Source organism: Hyperolius riggenbachi, chromosome 8 (genome assembly GCF_040937935.1).
Source record: "Hyperolius riggenbachi isolate aHypRig1 chromosome 8, aHypRig1.pri, whole genome shotgun sequence".
Taxonomy (NCBI): Eukaryota; Metazoa; Chordata; class Amphibia; order Anura; family Hyperoliidae; genus Hyperolius; species Hyperolius riggenbachi.
In genome coordinates, this window is record NC_090653.1 from 292,551,216 (window position 1) to 292,563,599 (window position 12,384).

The following is a 12,384-nucleotide window of genomic DNA, read 5'->3' on the forward strand; positions in this document are numbered from 1 at the left end:
TGTCGCCCACGAGTATAATACTAACATGGGAGGGGTGGACTTCAATGACCAGAGGTTAGCGCCCTATTTAGTTTCCCGAAAAACAAGACGCTGGTATAAAAAAGTGTCTTTTTACCTCATTCAATTGGCAATTTACAACAGCTTTGTTCTCTACAGTAAGGCTGGGAGAACTGGATCGTTTATTCAATTTAATAAACAGATCATGATGGAACTCCTGTATCCAGGAGGTGCCGTGGCCCAACCCCAAGATGCAACTAGCCGGCTGCATGGAAGGCATTACGCCTATCCAATTCCGACTACCCCAGGTCAACGAATCCGAAGAAAACGCTGTCGTGTCTGCAGCAGGGCTGGAATAAGGCGTGACACCACCGTTTATTGTCCCACCTGTCCTGACCAGCCTGGCCTATGCCTAGGGGAGTGTTTTGAGAGGTACCACGAGCAGGTACACTATTAGAGAGTAGGGAACTCCACACACAGCGGTAGGCACACAAGGGTCTCTCAGTGCTATTTCACACTGCTGCGATGCGTTGGGGCAAAATGCCTAGCAAAAGTCACACTTTGCGGTCCCCCCCTACGCCGGAAGTGCTTGACTTAACGCTAGTGCATGCCTACGTTACTGCGTGGCTTCTGTGGCAATATCGATCGGCCCGGAAGTCATGTTAGTCTATGGCGACGCAGTCCATTACTAGGCCGAATGCTACTCTTGTGGTATTGTCTGAAGGTCTGTTTTGGACGATACGGTGCGGCGGGCTCGACCCACCGGATATGTCAATATGCAGTGTGAAACCAAACATCGGGTTTCCAGGGACCCTAATACACAGGGCTGCCAGAAACCTCTCCTTTCACTTGGGACAAATTGCGTAATGTATTTCGCCACAACTCTGTGCGATTTGCACTTCGCACATTGTTCCATGGGGGAGGAGAGGTTTGTCCTCGGGAGGTAAGTTAAAAAAAACAAAAAAAAACAAAAAACAGGTAAGCAAAGAAGTTAATGTTTGGTTTGCAATGTTAAGTTTTTAAGTAAAAAAGTTCAAAGGTTATTAATGTTAATGAAGTAATTGCTTTGCTGCTTGCTTGTTTTTTGGGTTTTTTTGTATTTTTTTTTCTCTTTTTCCATCCAATAACCTTCCAGGTGGACCGAGCGAACGACTAACCAGCTGCAGTACTGATGGTGCATCCTGACAGAACATTGCGCGTCTGTCAGCTTACACACAAGTCGGTGCATGCAGCGCTGCAGGACGAGATTTCTCCTCCGCAGTCAAAAAGATACGTTTGCCGAGGCATATGGGCCGAGGAGTGGTGTTGGGGATTCATATGCTTTGGCAAACACTTTGTATCAAAAAAGAACTCTGGCAATGATTTGTTCATCCACATCGGTCGGTGTGAATGGATAAATCAGGTTTGCCAGGGCATACGAGCTGGTGGGTTTGGATTTTTGGGGCGGCAGCTCCTATGTCCTGGCAGACGCCTTCCCCTCCTTTTTGTATTGTTTTGTCTTTTTTTCTTCTCTCTTTTTTTCTATCCAGACTGACCAATCAGCTGCAGCACTGATGGTGCATCCTGACAGAACATTGCGCGTCTGTCAGCTTACACACAAGTCGGTGCATACAGCGCTGCAGGACGAGATTTCTCCTCCGCAGTCAAAAAGATACGTTTGCCGAGGCATATGGGCCGAGGAGTGGTGTTGGGGATTCATATGCTTTGGCAAACACTTTGTATCAAAAAAGAACTCTGGCAATGATTTGTTCATCCACATCGGTCGGTGTGAATGGATAAATCAGGTTTGCCAGGGCATACGAGCTGGTGGGTTTGGATTTTTGGGGCGGCAGCTCCTATGTCCTGGCAGACGCCTTCCCCTCCTTTTTGTATTGTTTTGTCTTTTTTTCTTCTCTCTTTTTTTCTATCCAGACTGACCAATCAGCTGCAGCACTGATGGTGCATCCTGACAGAACATTGCGCGTCTGTCAGCTTACACACAAGTCGGTGCATGCAGCGCTGCAGGACGAGATTTCTCCTCCGCAGTCAAAAAGATACGTTTGCCGAGGCATATGGGCCGAGGAGTGGTGTTGGGGATTCATATGCTTTGGCAAACACTTTGTATCAAAAAAGAACTCTGGCAATGATTTGTTCATCCACATCGATCGGTGTGAATGGATAAATCAGGTTTGCCAGGGCATACGAGCTGGTGGGTTTGGATTTTTGGGGCGGCAGCTCCTATGTCCTGGCAGACGCCTTCCTCCTCTCTTTTTTTTTTTTCAAATTTTTTGGCAGATATTTTTTCATCCACATTGATTGATTGTTTGACGTTCATTTTTCCTTTCAGCCCACAGTGCATTACCCTTATGCCCAATATAAGGAGTATAGCAGAAACTCCTAATACTGGCCATACATGTAATGATTGCAGAGACCCTAAAATGCCAGGACAGACCCCACGAATGATGCCATTTTGGAAAGAGGACACCCCAAAGTATTCCGTGAGGTGCATGGTGAGTTCATAGAATGTTTTATTTTTTGTCACAAGTTAGCAGAAATTGTGGTTTTTTGTTTTTTTTCACAAAATGTCATTTTCCGCTAACTTGTGACAAAAAATAAAATTTTCTATGAACTCACCATGGCCCTCATGGAATACCTTAGCGTGTATTCTTTCCAAAATGGGGTCATTTGTGGGGTTTGTTAACTGTCCTGGCAAGTGGGCGGGGTGCTAAATTTTGAGCACCCCTGTAAAGCCTAAAGGTACTCATTGGACTCTGGGCCCCTTAGCGCAGTTAGGGTGCAAAAAAGTGCCACACATGTGGTATTGCCGAACTCGGGAGAAGTAGTATAATGTGGTTTGGGGTGTATTTTTACACATACCCATGCTGGGTGGGAGAAATACCTCTGTAAATGACAATCTTTTGATTTTTTTACACACAATTGTCCATTTACAGAGTTATTTCTCCCACCCAGCATGGGTATGTGTAAAAATACACCCCAAAACACATTGTACTACTTCTCCCGAGTACGGCGATACCACATGTGTGGCACTTTTTTGCACCCTAACTGCGCTAAAGGGCCCAAAGTCCAATGAGTATCTTTAGGATTTCACAGGTCATTTTGCGGAATTTGATTTCCAGACTACTCCTTACGGTTTAGGGCCCCTAAAATGCCAGGGCAGTATAGGAACCCCACAAATGACCCCATTTTAGAAAGAAGACACCCCAAGGTATTCCGTTAGGAGTATGGTAAGTTCACAGAAGATTTTATTTTTTGTCAAAAGTTAGCGGAAAATTGATTTTTATTGTTTTTTTCACAAAGTGTCATTTTCCACTAACTTGTGACAAAAAATAAAATCTTCTATGAACTCACCATACTCCTAACGGAATACCTTGGGGTGTCTTCTTTCTAAAATGGGGTCATTTGTGGGGTTCCTATACTGCCCTGGCATTTTAGGGGCCCTAAACCGTGAGGAGTAGTCTGGAAATCAAATTCCGCAAAATGACCTGTGAAATCCTAAAGGTACTCATTGGACTTTGGGCCCTTTAGCGCAGTTAGGGTGCAAAAAAGTGCCACACATGTGGTATTGCCGAACTCGGGAGAAGTAGTATAATGTGTTTTGGGGTGTATTTTTACACATACCCATGCTGGGTGGGAGAAATACCTCTGTAAATGACAATCTTTTGATTTTTTTACACACAATTGTCCATTTACAGAGTTATTTCTCCCACCCAGCATGGGTATGTGTAAAAATACACCCCAAAACACATTGTACTACTTCTCCCGAGTACGGCGATACCACATGTGTGGCACTTTTTTGCACCCTAACTGCGCTAAAGGGCCCAAAGTCCAATGAGTATCTTTAGGATTTCACAGGTCATTTTGCGGAATTTGATTTCCAGACTACTCCTTACGGTTTAGGGCCCCTAAAATGCCAGGGCAGTATAGGAACCCCACAAATGACCCCATTTTAGAAAGAAGACACCCCAAGGTATTCCGTTAGGAGTATGGTAAGTTCACAGAAGATTTTATTTTTTGTCAAAAGTTAGCGGAAAATTGTTTTTTATTGTTTTTTTCACAAAGTGTCATTTTCCACTAACTTGTGACAAAAAATAAAATCTTCTATGAACTCACCATACTCCTAACGGAATACCTTGGGGTGTCTTCTTTCTAAAATGGGGTCATTTGTGGGGTTCCTATACTGCCCTGGCATTTTAGGGGCCCTAAACCGTGAGGAGTAGTCTGGAAATCAAATTCCGCAAAATGACCTGTGAAATCCTAAAGGTACTCATTGGACTTTGGGCCCTTTAGCGCAGTTAGGGTGCAAAAAAGTGCCACACATGTGGTATTGCCGAACTCGGGAGAAGTAGTATAATGTCTTTTGGGGTGTATTTTTACACATACCCATGCTGGGTGGGAGAAATACCTCTGTAAATGACAATCTTTTGATTTTTTTACACACAATTGTCCATTTACAGAGTTATTTCTCCCACCCAGCATGGGTATGTGTAAAAATACACCCCAAAACACATTGTACTACTTCTCCCGAGTACGGCGATACCACATGTGTGGCACTTTTTTGCACCCTAACTGCGCTAAAGGGCCCAAAGTCCAATGAGTATCTTTAGGATTTCACAGGTCATTTTGCGGAATTTGATTTCCAGACTACTCCTTACGGTTTAGGGCCCCTAAAATGCCAGGGCAGTATAGGAACCCCACAAATGACCCCATTTTAGAAAGAAGACACCCCAAGGTATTCCGTTAGGAGTATGGTAAGTTCATAGAAGATTTTATTTTTTGTCAAAAGTTAGCGGAAAATTGATTTTTATTGTTTTTTTCCACAAAGTGTCATTTTCCACTAACTTGTGCCAAAAAATAAAATCTTCTATGAACTCACCATACTCCTAACGGAATACCTTGGGGTGTCTTCTTTCTAAAATGGGGTCATTTGTGGGGTTCCTATACTGCCCTGGCATTTTAGGGGCCCTAAACCGTGAGGAGTAGTCTGGAAATCAAATTCCGCAAAATGACCTGTGAAATCCTAAAGGTACTCATTGGACTTTGGGCCCTTTAGCGCAGTTAGGGTGCAAAAAAGTGCCACACATGTGGTATTGCCGTACTCGGGAGAAGTAGTATAATGTGTTTTGGGTTGTATTTTTACACATACCCATGCTGGGTGGGAGAAATACCTCTGTAAATGACAATCTTTAGATTTTTTTACACACAATTGTCCATTTACAGAGTTATTTCTCCCACCCAGCATGGGTATGTGTAAAAATACACCCCAAAACACATTGTACTACTTCTCCCGAGTACGGCGATACCACATGTGTGGCACTTTTTTGCACCCTAACTGCGCTAAAGGGCCCAAAGTCCAATGAGTATCTTTAGGATTTCACAGGTCATTTTGCGGAATTTGATTTCCAGACTACTCCTCACGGTTTAGGGCCCCTAAAATGCCAGGGCAGTATAGGAACCCCACAAATGACCCCATTTTAGAAAGAAGACACCCCAAGGTATTCCGTTAGGAGTATGGTAAGTTCATAGAAGATTTTATTTTTTGGCACAAGTTAGTGGAAAATGACACTTTGTGAAAAAAACAATAAAAATCAATTTTCCGCTAACTTTTGACAAAAAATAAAATCTTCTATGAACTCACCATACTCCTAACGGAATACCTTGGGGTGTCTTCTTTCTAAAATGGGGTCATTTGTGGGGTTCCTATACTGCCCTGGCATTTTAGGGGCCCTAAACCGTGAGGAGTAGTCTGGAAATCAAATTCCGCAAAATGACCTGTGAAATCCTAAAGGTACTCATTGGACTTTGGGCCCTTTAGCGCAGTTAGGGTGCAAAAAAGTGCCACACATGTGGTATCGCCGTACTCGGGAGAAGTAGTATAATGTGTTTTGGGGTGTATTTTTACACATACCCATGCTGGGTGGGAGAAATAACTCTGTAAATGGACAATTGTGTGTAAAAAAAGTGAAAACATTGTCATTTACAGAGATATTTCTCCCACCCAGCATGGGTATGTGTAAAAATACACCCCAAAACACATTATAGTACTTCTACTGAGTATGGCAATACCACATGTGTGGCACTTTTTTGCAGCCTAACTGCGCTAAGGGGTCCAAAGTCCAATGAGCACCTTTAGGCTTTACAGGGGTGCTTACAATTTAGCACCCCCCAAAATGTCAGGACAGTAAACACACCCCACAAATGACCCCATTTTGGAAAGTAGACACTTCAAGGTATTCAGAGAGGAGCATAGTGAGTCCGTGGCAGATTTCATTTTTTTTTGTCGCAAGTTAGCAGAAATGGAAACTTTTTTTTTTTTTTTTTTTTGTCACAAAGTGTCATTTTCCGCTTACTTGTGACAAAAAATAATATCTTCTATGAACTCACTATGCCTCTCAGTGAATACTTTGGGATGTCTTCTTTCCAAAATGGGGTCATTTGGGGGGTATTTATACTATCCTGGAATTCTAGCCCCTCATGAAACATGACAGGGGGTCAGAAAAGTCATAGATGCTTGAAAATGGGAAAATTCACTTTTTGCACCATAGTTTGTAAACGCTATAACTTTTACCCAAACCAATAAATATACACTGAATGTTTTTTTTTTTATCAAAAACATGTTTGTCCACATTTTTCGCGCTGCATGTATACAGAAATTTTACTTTATTTGAAAAATGTCAGCACAGAAAGTTAAAAAAATCATTTTTTTGCCAAAATTCATGTCTTTTTTGCTGAATATAATAAAAAGTAAAAATCGCAGGAGCAATCAAATCGCACCAAAAGAAAGCTTTATTAGTGACAAGAAAAGGAGCCAAAATTCATTTAGGTGGTAGGTTGTATGAGCGAGCAATAAACCGTGAAAGCTGCAGTGGTCTGAATGGAAAAAAAGTGGCCGGTCCTTAAGGGGCGAAAAGACTGTGGTCCCGAAGTGGCTATACTGGAGGGAAGGGGGGAGGGGTCATCTCGCTACCTATACTGGAGGGAAGGGGGAGGAGTCATCTGGCTACCTATACTAGAGGGGAGGGGTCATCTGGCTACCTATACTGGAGGGAAGAGGGAGGGGTCATCTGGCTACCTATACTAGAGGGAAGGGGGAGGGGTCATCTCGCTACCTATACTGGAGGGAAGGGGGAGGAGTCATCTGGCTACCTATACTAGAGGGGAGGGGTCATCTGGCTACCTATACTGGAGGGAAGAGGGAGGGGTCATCTGGCTACCTATACTGGAGGGAAGGGGGAGGGGTCATCTCGCTACCTATACTGGAGGGAAGGGGGAGGAGTCATCTGGCTACCTATACTAGAGGGGAGGGGTCATCTGGCTACCTATACTGGAGGGAAGAGGGAGGGGGAGGGGTCATCTCGCTACCTATACTGGAGGGAAGGGGGAGGAGTCATCTGGCTACCTATACTAGAGGGGAGGGGTCATCTGGCTACCTATACTGGAGGGAAGAGGGAGGGGTCATCTGGCTACCTATACTGGAGGGAAGGGGGAGGGGTCATCTCGCTGCTTATACTGAAGGTGTGCAGCTAGTGACATTGGCCTTCGGCGGTAAAGAGTACAAATTTAGCTCTGAGCACGATACACTTAAAGGACAACCGAAGTGACATGTGACATGATGAGATAGACGTGTGTATGTACAGTGCCTAGCGCTCAAATAACTAGGCTGCATTCCTTTTTTTATTTATTTGCCTGAAAGAGTTAAATATCAGGTATGCAAGTGACAGTTTCTGTCTGGGTCGGACTGGGTCGAGTATAGCATAACCCTCACTGATATATAATTACTGCCATAAAACACTTTCTGTCAGTAAATGGCTTCAATGCAACAGTAAAAACTTCAAAACTAGATTTAAGTATAAAATTAAACTATGCGACATTTAAAAAAGTCATTTTTACGAGGAGGATGATGAATACAATTGTTTATCCCATCAGTTTATTTTCACCTCGGTGTCCTTTAATGAATCAACAAACTGGTGTGTTGTAAGCTTCAGTGAATCAGCCCCATCGTGACAGCGTTCCGTTGCAGCGCTATCACCTTGTCACGCGTTCCGCCTCCCCCCAGACGAAGCTCCCCCCTTCTGAAAGAGGAACTCCAGAGAAAATAATGTAATGAAAAAAGTGCTTCATTTTTACAATAATTATGTATAAATGATTTAGTCAGTGTTTGCCCATTGTAAAATCTTTCCTCTCCCTGATTTACATTCTGACATTTATCACATGGTGACATTTACACTGCTGGCAGGTGGTGTCAGAGGAAGGAGATGCTGCTTGCTTTTTTTGGCAGTTGGACCCAGCTGTAAACAGCTGTTATTTCCCACAATGCAACAAGGTTCACAGACAGGAAACTGCACTGACATCGCACTGTGGGAGGGGGTTCACCACAATATCAGTCATACAGCGCCCCCTGATGGTCAGTTTGTGAAAAGGAAAATATTTCTCATGTAAAAGGGGGTATCAGCTACTGATTGGGATAAAGTTCCATTCTTGGTTATGGTTTCTCTTGAAGACAAACAAGTTTGTACAAGTCATTTACTTGTCTCGATACGCCCAAACAGAGTCACGATCTTACTACACCCGATGACACCCTGACTAATCTGCGAGAACGACGCCGTCAGGCTCAGCGCACAGGAAGGCGGAAGAGACAGGAACGAGGAAAAAAAAGCAGTGACAACTATAAAAAGCAGTATTTTAATTACATTCAGCTGCTCCTCTCACCTGCTCCCCTCTCTGGCGCATCCTTTACAGCACTTTTTGTTGACTGCTAATTACAGCCCTTCATTTGTCAGATGAAAGGGCGATCCGTCAGGTGGTGGGGAGGCGGTGTGCGAGGGATGAATACATTTCAGCGCTTGTCGAGGCTGAATATGCGCAGGAGGAGGCGGATGGGCCGACATTGCTTTGTAAGCGGCAGTTCTCATCATTAACCTTATTGATTGGACGGCGGCGCCTGGGTCACCGCTGAGTGGATGATTGCGGCAATGTGTGGAAACAAACTGTTACACGACAAGGCGCAGGATGTCAGAGTGCAGCGGAACGCAGCCGATCGCGTGCTGGGAAAACACACACAATGAGGTTGGACGCTGTAATCGCCTCCTGTACGCCTGCCATGTTTGATCTCGTTACTATAAACACACAGCAAATAACCTGATGTTACCTGTAGAGGAAACTGCGTGTCAACATGATCAGTAGTTCAATAGTACTGGTGGCTGAAGCCACAGCTGGCGCTACCAGAGGGGTTACTGGACCATTGCCCCAGGGCCCCAGAGCGCTGCTGGCAAACCTCGGTGGCATAGTGGTTAGCGCTCTCGCCTTGCAGCGCTGGGTCTCTAGTTCATATTCCAGCCAGGTCAACATCTGCAAGGAGTTTGTATGTTCTACCCGTGTCTGTGTGGGTTTCCTCCGGGCACTCCGGTGTCCTCCCACATCCCAAAAAACATACAGATAAGTTAATTGGCTTCCCTCTAAAACTGGCCCTGGCCTAGACTGTGATACATGTACTTACTACACGATACATACATACTGTAGATATATGACTATAGTAGGCACTAGATTGTGAGCCCCTCTGAGGGACAGTTGTGTGACAGGACAATATACTCTGTACAGCGCTGCGTAATATGTCGGCGCTATATAAATACTTAAAGAGAACCCGAGGTGGGTTTTAAGAACCCTATTAGGACACAGAGGCTGGTTCTGCATGCAATGACCAGCCTCCGTTACTATACTGTCTCCCCCCAGGCGCCCCCTCTGCGCTCTGCTGACCCCCCAAGAGAAACCACCATGCTAGAGACATGCAGCGTGTTGCTAGCAGGCTGTTTACATGCAGACTGTCACTCACCGCGGCTCCCCCGCCTCCTCTATAGCGCCGCTCCCCATCTGCGTCCCTATCCTCCCCGCCTCTGTAAGCTGATTGGACGGAAGGGATGCAGGCGGGGAGTGGTGGAGAGTGACAGCTTGCATGTAAACAGCCTGCTAGCAACATGCTGCGTGTCACTAGCATGGCGGTTTCTTTGGGGGGGGGGGGGACAGCAGAGCGCAGGGGGGTCTGTGCTAATAGGATTCCTAAAACCCACCTCGGGTTCTCTTTAAATAAATAAATAAATAAATAACCCCCCCCCCCCCGGGGCCCCTGCAATGCAGAGACTCAGCTGTGCTGGTTGGCGCCTCTCCTTTCATATATCCGTGGCTCTGTGCACTCCCATTTTCAGCGCCTCTCCCATGTGACTTGGCACCTGCTAACGTAATGGAATACGATGGGTCGTGGAGGAGAGGTGCCCTTGCTGGGATGTAGACCGGAGTGTACAGTGCCACAGACATTATTCTTATTGATTTATAAAGCGCCAACATGTTCCGTGTCGCTGTACAAAGTAAGAAACAAACATGGTGTACATAATAATACAGACAATGCTGTACACTAATATACAAAATACAGAATTGGTAATTACAGTGACAAATTCCAAGATGCAAAAGGGTGAGAGAGCCGTGCCCTTGCGAGCTTACAAGCTAAAGGAATGGGGGAGGGGGGACAAGAGGGGGGGGTGTATACAATAAACATACCTAGAGGCTGTGTGTTTTAAGCCCCATCTACACCATACAATTTTCTGCCTGTCCCGAATGCGTTACTCACGTCTAATTTTCCGCGTGCGATTCTATGCTTACAAATTTACGCATTGGAAAGGGGAATGTACGCATAGAAGAGTTCCCAATATGAGCATTTACAGAGGAATTAATGCGTAACATTTTCTGCATACGGCCATAAGCATCCGCATACATTACGCTTTGCACTACGCGTAATTGCGTATTTTAACGCGTAGTCGACGGAATGCATTCAAAGCGAATATTTGATTTCGAAGCCGTAGTTTGACGAAGCGTAATTGCGTAAAACTATGCGTAGTTCCAGCGTAGCGAAGTTGGCTGACTACGACCATCCCTGCCTAACGCCACTTTCGGAGAAGGAGGAGTCTCTCAGGGGGACCACTGTACCTACAACAAACCCTGGCTGAAGTAACATGCTGACGATTTATACAGGAGCTGGACGTATAAAGGGATATTGGTGTGAAAGAAAATTAACAGATTAAGGCCGCTTTTACGCTTGGGGTGGTACGACGCATCGCCGAAAACCGTTGCAAAAGTAGTGGTCGCCCTATGGGTCCCTATTGGTCTATCCCATTGAAAGCGGTGTAGCGGGCCCGGCGAGGTAATTTGCTACATGCAGTGTGTTACCAGATGACTTGTGCGGTAACCCCGGAAGTGAACCCCGGAAGTGACGTATACTTACAATGGAAATGCGCAGTGTGACTTTTCAGCTGCAGAACGGTGCGATCGTTCAAAGTTGCACAGAAAGTGTAAAAGCAGCCTTAATGTAGAACAGGGGTGTCAAATTCAAATACGAAGTGGGCCTAAATGGTACACTGGGACCAAGTTGCGAACTAACCTCAATGTCTACTGGCCACCTCCCTCCCTTCTAAAGTCTCCAGGTTTCTAAGGATCCCACCCCTATACAGCTCCCTGGTGTCTAGTGGCCCCCATCGCTCCCCTATACAGCTCCCTGGTGTCTAGTGGCCCCTTAACAACTTTGCTCCCCTATACAGTTCCCTCGTGCCTAGTGGCCCCCACCCTCCTCTATACAGTTTCCTAGTGTAGTGCTTTTCCCCTGATAAAGAGAGAAACCGAGAGCCCAATATAGTGTAGTATGTATTGGATCAAGGGGGGATAATGATTAGTAAGTATTATACTCACAAACATGGGTTACCGTTCAGGCAACCACTGTAAAGGCAGGTGGGGAGATTAGACCTGTCCTCACTCAGGATTAAGATGTCGCTCTCTGAAGAAGGAAAAGAGGGTTTATCCCCCTTCCACCAAAGGGTGGAGATCTTGACTAATAGATGTACAGAGGCGCCAACAGGATAAAAGATACTAAAATGTTTAAAACATTCGGGTGGCGGCGGTGGACCAGCCACTCAAAAATGGACTTGATGCTGTCACTTGAGAAACAAACAATTTATTCCCATACTCCACAAACAATATCGCAATATCGTGGAGTATGGGAATAAATTGTTTGTTTCTCAAGTGACAGCATCAAGTCCATTTTTGAGTGGCTGGTCCACCGCTGCCACCCGAATGTTTTAAACATTTTAGTATCTTTTATCCTGTTGGCGCCTCTGTACATCTAGTGCTTTTCCCCTACCTCTCAGATATGGCTTCCCTGCTGTTCCATGTCCATATATCCCTGGCAATCTAGAGTGCGCCAAACATAATGCAAAGAGGAGAAAACACTTGAGGGCCAAATTTAATGGCTCTGAGAGCCAGATTTGGCCCCCGGGCCGGAGTTTGACATGTATGATGTAGAGCAACTTATAGATGATGAGGCCATCTAACGCCCTCCATTACAATTCTTTA

The 12,384-nt window shown here is 45.2% G+C and overlaps 1 long non-coding RNA gene across 2 annotated transcripts in view; it reads right to left on the reverse strand.

Annotated features, from left to right (window-relative positions):
• Positions 1–12,384, reverse strand: part of LOC137528599 (uncharacterized) — a 282,718-nt gene that overhangs the window by 68,219 nt on the left and 202,115 nt on the right. The window lies entirely within an intron of this gene.